At 41.4% G+C, this 8,966-nt stretch overlaps 1 non-coding gene across 1 annotated transcript; it reads left to right on the top strand.

Annotated features, from left to right (window-relative positions):
* Positions 1-5,486: 5,486 nt before the first annotated feature.
* On the top strand, positions 5,487-5,623 carry LOC114811518. The gene has a single exon (XR_003759215.1). It is a non-coding gene; the product is annotated as a small nucleolar RNA SNORA7 (small nucleolar RNA).
* Positions 5,624-8,966: the final 3,343 nt, after the last annotated feature.

The raw sequence follows: 8,966 nt of genomic DNA, 5'->3' as shown, positions 1-8,966 counted from the left end.
CAATGGGAGCATACCCATCTTTTGATCCATCATTTATATTTTGGAAACTAGGACATTCTGCCTTCAACCTTTTACCCTGTCTTTTCCCTGTTAATAAGTAATATCATTTGTAATCTAGCTTTCTTCATGCTCATATAGGTAGCCTGTATGACTCCCTTGAGAAATGAAAGGCTGCAGGGAAATCTTTGTCCTTTGGATTCCTCCAATTAAAATATTGGTTTATGAGTTGCCCCTCCACTGACTGGTTTCACTAGGCAGGCTCTGACTGGTGAGCAAATCTGCCTGTTGAGTGCTCACCATATCTAGGCCTTATCTGAATGGTGGAAAAATCTGCCTGTTGTGACCCTCGTGGCAATAAGGCAACCCTTCTGGTTCTGAACCCAAGGTATAATGGACCTTCAGCATCGTCTGTATCTTCCTTCTTAGGTCAGCAGGTACTCCATTTCCCAGGTCTTCTGACTACCACTCCCTTGTTCTTTCAATAGTGAAAGCAAAAATTCTGGGACAAGGGAAATCAGAAACTGTAGGAGGTGGGGATATTCATTCATTCAGTCAGTCAGTCAGTCATGTTTATTGAGCACTTACTGTGTGCATTATACTAAGAGCTTGGAAAATACAATTTGGCAACAAATAGAGACAATCCCTACCCAACATCGGGCTCACAGTATAGAAAAGGGGAGACAGACAACAAAGCAGAACAAAACAAGTAGGCATCAGTAGCATCAATATAAATAAATAGAATTATAAATACATAAACATCATTAATAAAATAAAAAGAATAATAAATTTGTACATATATACATAAGTGCTGTGGGACAGGGAGAGAAGTAGAGCAGAGGGAGGGAGTCAGGGTGATGGAGAGGGGAGGAAGAACAGAGGAAAAGGGTTCATGTGATCACTGGAGTTTTGGGTAGAAGGGAAGTGATTCTGCCTGAGTTTCAGTGCTGTTTGAAATGTGATCATAAACTACAAATAAGTTGGAGGGAAAGCAGAAAATATTCTCCACCCAAGGGCCACCCCAGGGAACTTTTCGGGAAGCCTTTTTTCCCCCATGCATCTCCACAAAAACCTCACAGCTTTCTTTCTGACTGGGAGCCGTGTGGGATACCAAGTGTCATAGCTCATCACTTATTACAGCTGCAACCTCACTAGAGGCTCACAACTAACTGAATGAAACTTCCCTCCTGTCTTCTGGCCTGGATTTAGGTCAAAATATTCTTAAAAAATGTCCAGCTCCCTTGTGTCCCTATGCATTTATTTCTTCTTCTTTGGTGCAGCAAGATCCTAGGGAGGAGAGATAAGAGGAAGGCAATCTGGAATCCTGATTTTCAGTTTAATGTAAAGGTTTGACTATAGGTCACTTTGGTGGATTGGTCTAGAGGTCAAATGTAGCACCTGCAGTGGGACCACATCTGAGCAGCCATAAAAATAAGGATGAACATGTCAGCTACTCTGTATTCTTTTAGTTTGATCTGCATGCTGATGCCCTAGTGATGACAGACTGTATCAGACTATCAGAATACACCTTAGGCATCTTGTTTGGAGGTAAGTGGTTTAAAATGAGGGCAGTGAGATAGGAGTTTTGGGAAGAGGACAGGAAGAGAAAGGAACAGTGATACTAAAGAAGGTTGTTCATGAATGAGGTTTAAATTGGAAGGTGATATCAATCAATCAATCCTATTTATTGAGTGCTTAGTGTGTGCAGAGAATTGTATTAAGCATTTAGGGGCTCACAGAATAGCAGAGTTTGCTAGAGTTGAGGCAAGAATCACAAGCTTAATTTTTAAACAGATACTAGGCTGGATTGGATATCAATATCAGAAGTGGGTACATGTTTTTTCCTGCTATTAGGATCTCTACTGAATGAAAAGATTTATCATAGACTGAAGATAATGATAATCTTGGCCCCAACTTCCTTTCTGCTTTAACTTCATGCAATTTCATGTTAATGAGGCTATTGTATGGGTTTAGAACATACATGCCACTTTAAAGATAAGGTTATATTTTCCTTCCCCTCTTCACTTGTGTATCTCATCAATGTTAGACCTCCTTTTTAAAGATTCCAGGAGTTCAGAACTTGGAATAAAGATTTTGATGTGCAAAGTAGAATGAGATTTTCACCGACCCTTTCCAGTTCAGGTGAGCAACTATTCAATTATCTGCTATTCCAGGAAAAGAGGAATAATTGCAAACTTGCCTCTTAAGAAAATTCACATTTCTTCATTCATTTTACTAGTGTGACTTTGAAACCTCCTGACAAAATTAGGAATCGTAAATGGAAATGCCCTGGTCACCGTCTGAGAGCACTTCAAAGTTGTTTGAAATTTGGTTTGAATTCACAGTTTCTGCAAAATCCTGAATATTTTAATAGTTTGTATTAAATGTTATGATGAAGCAGAACTGAATTCTAATCAGGTGGCAAATTTCCTGGAATAAATAATGAAGTGTGCCACCTTCATTCAGGTATGGTACATTGATCTACATATCTTTATTTGCTATAGCTTCCTCCTACCTCTAATTTATTTTAGATTTTGTTCCCCTTGTTAGATTATAAGTTCACTGACGGTAGGGATCATATGTACCATCTCTACTGTCCTCTCACTAGTGCTTAGTAGAGTCTTCTTCACATAATAAATGCTCAATATATACTAGTGACTGATTCCCGGCCAAGAACAAGAAGGACTCTCAGAGGTTTGTTCCTCCATCCTTCATCAAGGGGATATGTTGAGCACTTACTTTCATTCATTCATTCACTCATGTTTATTGAGCGCTTACTGTGTGCAGAACACTGTACTAAGCGCTTGGGAAGTACAATTCAGCAACAAATAGAGACACTACCTGCCCACAATGAACTCACAGTCTAGAAAGGGGGACATCAAAACCAGTAAATAGGCATCAGTAGCATCATTATATACATGTAGAATTATAGATATATACACACTATAAATAGAATTATAATTATAAATATGTACATATATACATAAATGTCGTGGGGCAGGGAGGGGAGTAGAGCACAGGGAGTGAGTCGGGGTGATGGGGAGGGGTAGGGAAGGGGAGCAGAGGAAAGGGTGGTGTCAGCCTGGGAAGGCATCCTGAAGGAGGTGAACTTTCAGTAGGGCTTTGAAGGGGACAATTGTGCTAGTTTGGCAGATTTGAGGATGGAGGGCATTCCAGGACAGGGGGGGATGTGAGCCAAGGGTCAATGGCAGGAATGGTGAGAACGAGGCACAGTGAGAAGGGTAGCACCGGAAGAGTAGAGTGTGCAGACTGGGAAGGAGATGGAGAGAAGGGAGGTAAGGTAAGAAGGAGCAAAGTGATGGAGAGCACTGAAGCCAATAGTGAAGAGTTTTTGCTTGATACAGAGGTGGATAGGCAACCACCGGAGATTTTGGAGGAGAGGGGTGCCCTAACCTGACGTGCAGAATTAAGGCAAGAAAGGCTAAACTTAAAGTGGACGAGGTTGGCCTGGTGCTTAGATTTCCGCCAGGAGCATTCAGCGGCTCAATCCACCCTTTCCTCTCCAAACTGCTACCATGTTAAGCCAAGCTCTTGTCTCACCCTACCTTGATGATGATGATGATGATAATAACAATAATAATAATAATAGTCATATTGGTTAAGTACTTACTCCATGCTCCGCCCTGTACTAAGTGCTGGGGGGAGCATTTGACCAAATCAGGTTGGAAACAGTCCCTGTTCCACACAGGGCTCACAGTCCTTATCTATAAGCATGGCAAAGTGGACAGAGCATGGATGGGCCTGTGAGTCAGAGGCCATGGGTTCTAATCCCAACTCTGTCACTTGTCTGCTGGGTGACCTTGGGCAAGTTGCTCCTCTTCTCTGCACCTCAGTTACCTCATCTATAAAACGGGGATTGAGACTGTGAGCCCCTGTTTGCCTAGCACCGTTCTAAGCACTTGGGAAAATACAGTATGACAAAGTAGGTAGTCACAATCCCTGCCCACATAGAGCCCTCTAGACTGCAAGCTCATTTTGAGCAGAAAACATGACTACCAACTCTTTTGTACTGTACTCTCCCTAGTGCTTAATAGAGTGCCCTGCACACAGTAAGCATTCAATAAATGCTATTGATGATGAAGGTGCCTACAGTCTACAGAGGGGATAAGGCATCCAGATATCCTTCCTCATACCTACATTGCCCATTGTCTCAGAGTCCTTGGGAATGCCAGGATCATTCTCATCTAAATAAATCCTTACTTCAGAAATAGACCATTAGAATATATTTATAGGGAAGACCTATTTAAGGGATCTTAGCTATAACATTTCCACTGACAGAAACCAAAATTTAAAATCTGATTTTTCCAAATTAATTATTTTCCCCTTCATAAATAGTACAGTGGATGCAGCATAAAAGAACATTACATTGGCTGGGAGTTATTGGAAACATCCTTGTGGGTATTTAAATTGCCAAGGCCAGGGCAGGAAGAGAAGAAAAAAGGAAGGAAACAAAGGCATGGAAATCCCTCAGAAAGCAGAGATGGGGTGGTAGATTATGGTAAGCTGTAATTTTAGAGTGGGGGTAAAGGAGGAAGATGTAGGCTTCTAAAGGGGAGGAGAGGATGGGATGGTCACTGCACCTTCCATCAGCACCGTGCTAAGATTTCTTACTTATCAGCTGTCCTCATCCGCTAATGCCCTCTTTACCACATTTTCTCTTCCCAAGCCACTGCTGGCTGTGCTATCCTAGCATCTTCCCTACCTTTGAAGTCTTCCCATTCTGTCCCCAGGGCTTGTAACTCTAATCCCCTCCCCCTTACTCTCCCACCCCCAACAATATCCACCAGACTACATTCCTCCCCAGTTTCAAATTCCTTCCCCAAATCCCACTTGCCCTTACAAGGTTTTCCCCAAATAATTGTTAGGACCCTGATTGTTATCATCTGCCTCTGCCATTTTTTATGTATCCATGAATATGTTTGTGTATTATTTATTAATTCTCATCTTATGAGTATACATATATTTATAATATGTTTATGTCTGTCTCCTGAATTAGAATGCAAGATCCTTGTGGGTAGGGAATTTGCCTGTTCACTCTGTTATTATTCCCAAGAGCTTAGAACCTGTCACTGCGTTTAGAAGGTGCTCAAAAAATACCCTCATTACTGTTACTTCAAGATCCTAGCCAAAGCTCTTCTGCAACTGGCTCAATCACAACACTAATCAGGTGCCCCCAGAGTAGCAGTATGGTTTCAGATATAAGTAGGGTGCAGTGGATATGATCTCTGTTACTAGTTAGATCCAGGAGAACTAAAGGGAATAGCAACATAGTCATCTACATTGAAAGCATTCATCAATCAGTGGTATTTATTAAGCATTTATTCTGTGAGGAGCACTGTACAGAATATATGGGAAAGTACTAAAGAGTCGGGACATATGATCCCTGTCCTCAAGGATCTGCATCCGTTAAGCATCTTTTGTGAGCTGCTCACTGTACTAGGCATGTGGGAGCAAGTGATAGAAGTAAGCCCCTCTCAGAGTCTCACCTGGAGAGTTTCCAGTACTCTACCAGTCTTGACTATGGGAAGGAGAGTCAAGCAGAGGCCACCCATTCCATTCCTAGCTTGGTCAGTGGCTAGAAAGTGGAAGACAATCTGCTACAAGTAAAAACTTACCTGTTCTGGTCAGCAGCGGAAGGGGAGAGACCCAAGGGTGGAGACTCAAGTTTACTGTGAGGAAGGAGGCAGTGGTAAACCACTTCCGTATTTTTACCAAGAAAACTCTATGGGTAAACTACCAGAACAATTGCAGATGGAGGTGGGTGTTCTGGGAGCTGTGCGTCCATGGAGTCACTATGGGTCGGAGATGACCCGATGGCATAAGAAAAGACAAGAATGAAGTAAAAGACATACTCTCTACTTTCAAGAAATTTATAATCTAATGCTGGAGGCAAGGCATATATTGCCAAATGCACTCTGGGATGAAGATTTAAAGCATTAATTCAGATGAAAAAAGGCCAAAGTAAATGATTAAACAAGTAAATGGACAACAAAGAACTAAGTATAGGCACAACTGAGTATAAAGGTGGTTGATGGGATGAAAGGACAGGAAAGTGGTAGATGGGGCGGGAGATTCAACACGGACTATTTATTGGAGGGGTGACTTTTCAAAAGAACATGAGAAGATGGGGAGGGATGTGACTTAGCAGATTTGAATGGCAAGAGAGTTCTCTTCAAGGAGAAAGGAGTAATTGCTCAGTGATGGAAGGTCACAAGTAAGGAACAGTTGGTGAGTATGGAAGGAGATCGGAACACAAACTGGGATGTAACAGGAGAAAAGAGTGTGTGGTTAAGAGGGAGGAACCTTAGAGTGTTATTGATAACTTGCTGTGCCCCATCCTGTGCACCCGACCCACTCAGCAGACAATCAATCAATTGAACCATGATATTTATTGAGTGCTTATTGTGTATAGAGCACTGCACTAAACTCTTGATAGAATTCAATACACTAGAGTTGTTAGACGTGACTCCTGCCCTTGAGCAGCTTACTGCCTAGTAGAGGAGAGAGACATTAAAATAAATTACAGATAGGGGAAGCAACAAATCAATCAATCATATTTAATGAGCTTATTATGTGCAGAGCACTGTACCAAGTGATTGGGAGAGTACAATACAACAGAATTAGCAGACATATTCCCAGCTCATAATGAGCTTATAGTCTGAAGGGGAGACAGACATTCATATGGATAAATAATTTATAATATATATTTTAAAGGAATGTGAACAAGTACTGTGGGGTTGGAGTTGCGGCAAATATCACATGTCCAAAGGTCACTGATTCAAATGCATAGATGATGCGGGGGGAGGGGGGGGAAGAGGTCTTAATCGAGGAAGACCTCTTGGAGGAGGTGTGTCCTCAACAATGCTTTGAAGGTGGAGAGAGTGGTGGTCTGGTGTATATGGAAAGGGCGGGGGGAATTCAGGCCAGGGGGAGGATGTGGGAAAGTGGTCTTGGTGAGATAGATGAGATTGGAGTACAGCGAGTAAACTGGAGGTAGAGCAGCAGAGTGTCCGTGCTGGAGTGCAGTAGGAGATTAGTTAGGTGAGGTATGATGGGAAGAGTTGATTGAGTGCTTTAAAATCAATAGTAAGGAGTTTCTGTTTGACGTGGAGGTGAATGAGCAACCACTAAAAGTTCATGAGGAATGGAGGAATCTAAACTGAATGCTTTTGTTGATAAATGATCTGTTCAACAGAGTGAAGTATGGATTGGAGTGGAGAGAGACAGGAAGCCGGGAGGTCAATGAGGAGACATATGCAGTATTCAAAGTAGGATAGGATAGGTGCTTGGATCAGCAAGGTAGCAGTTTGAATGACCAGAAAAAGGCAGATTTTAACTGTGTTGTGAAGGAAGAACCAAAAGGATTTTATGGCAGATTGAATGGACAGGGTGGAATGAAAGAGATGAGTCCAGGACAACACCCAGGTTACAGACTTGAGAGTTAGGATGGTATAACGAGATGTACTTAAGTGTTATGGGGCTGAGATTAGGTAATCAAAATGCTTTTTTTTCTTTACGGTATTTGTTAAGCACTTACTATTTGCCAGGTAACGTACTACGCACTGGGGTAGGTGCAAGCTAATCAGGTTGGACACAGTCCATGCCCCACATGGAACTCACAGTTTTAGTCCCCATTTTACAGATGAGGTAACTGAAGCACAAAGAAATTAAGTGACTTTCCCAAGGTCACAAAGCAGACAAGTGGTGGAGTTAGAATTAGAACTCAGATCTTTCCGACTCCCAGGACCATGCTCTATCCACTAGGCCATGCTGCTTAAGCCAAGTGTTTAAGGGGTAGAGATACAGGTACACAGGTGGTGGAGGATGGGAGTTGAATAAGGTCAAGAAATGAGAGGCTACTCAGGGAAACTTCTTGTAGGAGGTGTGATTTTAGTAAGGTTTGAAAATGAGGAGAAAGGTGGTTTGTCAGACTGTCCCATGGAAAGCAGAAATTAGGTGTGTGAGGGTAGAACAGCTTCCTATGTCTGGGACTGAGCAATTTCTATCACTTTTACGTTAAACCTTGTCTTGTGTTTTCCATTTTTATATATTAATCTTTTTAATTCAATTTCTCATCTTATTAGGCCTAATTAAAGGACCATATTTCAAAATTATATGTGCTCATTATCTGGCATAAATGAGTTAATGCCACCCAATATATCCTGCCATCTGCCTTGCAAAAGGCACAAGAGCTTTTCTGATCTTGTTTTCACTTTGTGGTCTGTCACGTCTATATGTAGTCATACACATTTCAATTAAATAAAAGGTGTTGGCAAATGTGTTCCAAAGTGTATTTAGTTTTTTAGACTCACACAAATATCTTAAAAACTCGTTGTAATGAACAAGGTACAAAAAACATTTCTACTGCGGCTTAAAAATGTTTTAATTTGGGGTAATTTACATGATTGAGCTGTTTTACTATGAACATAACTTTGTGTATATTTATGAGGCCCAAAATGCAGTTGACAATTTGGATAGAAGCATAATGTCTTAGTCATTTCAGTGTTTTTGATGGTTTCCTCCAGAACTTAAGGAAACTTACTTGTATTTTAAATTAAGGTCAGCATATTTTAAATTTAATTTGAGTCTCATTTGGGACAAGAACGGTGTCCTTCCTGAATTGTCTCGTAACCATCCCAGCACTTAGTACAGTGCTTGGCACATAGAAAGCACTTAACAAATACCAATCAATAACCAATTGTATTTATTGAGCGCTTAATGTATGTATAGCACTGTACTAAGCACTTAGGAGGGTGCAATACAACAGAGTTGGTAGACACATTCCCTGCCTACAGCAAGTTTACAGTCTAGATGGGGAGACAGACAGTGCTCTGCACACAGTAAGTGCTCAATAAATACGATTGAATGAATGAGTATATAAATTATAGATATGTAGATAAGTGCTGTGGGGCTGAGGGAAGGGTGAATAAAGGGTGCAAATCCAAGGG

This window comes from Ornithorhynchus anatinus, chromosome 4 (assembly GCF_004115215.2).
Source record: "Ornithorhynchus anatinus isolate Pmale09 chromosome 4, mOrnAna1.pri.v4, whole genome shotgun sequence".
NCBI classification, from domain to species: domain Eukaryota; kingdom Metazoa; phylum Chordata; class Mammalia; order Monotremata; family Ornithorhynchidae; genus Ornithorhynchus; species Ornithorhynchus anatinus.
Note: the sequence above shows the minus strand (reverse complement) of the source record. Positions and strands in the feature narration are given on the sequence as shown.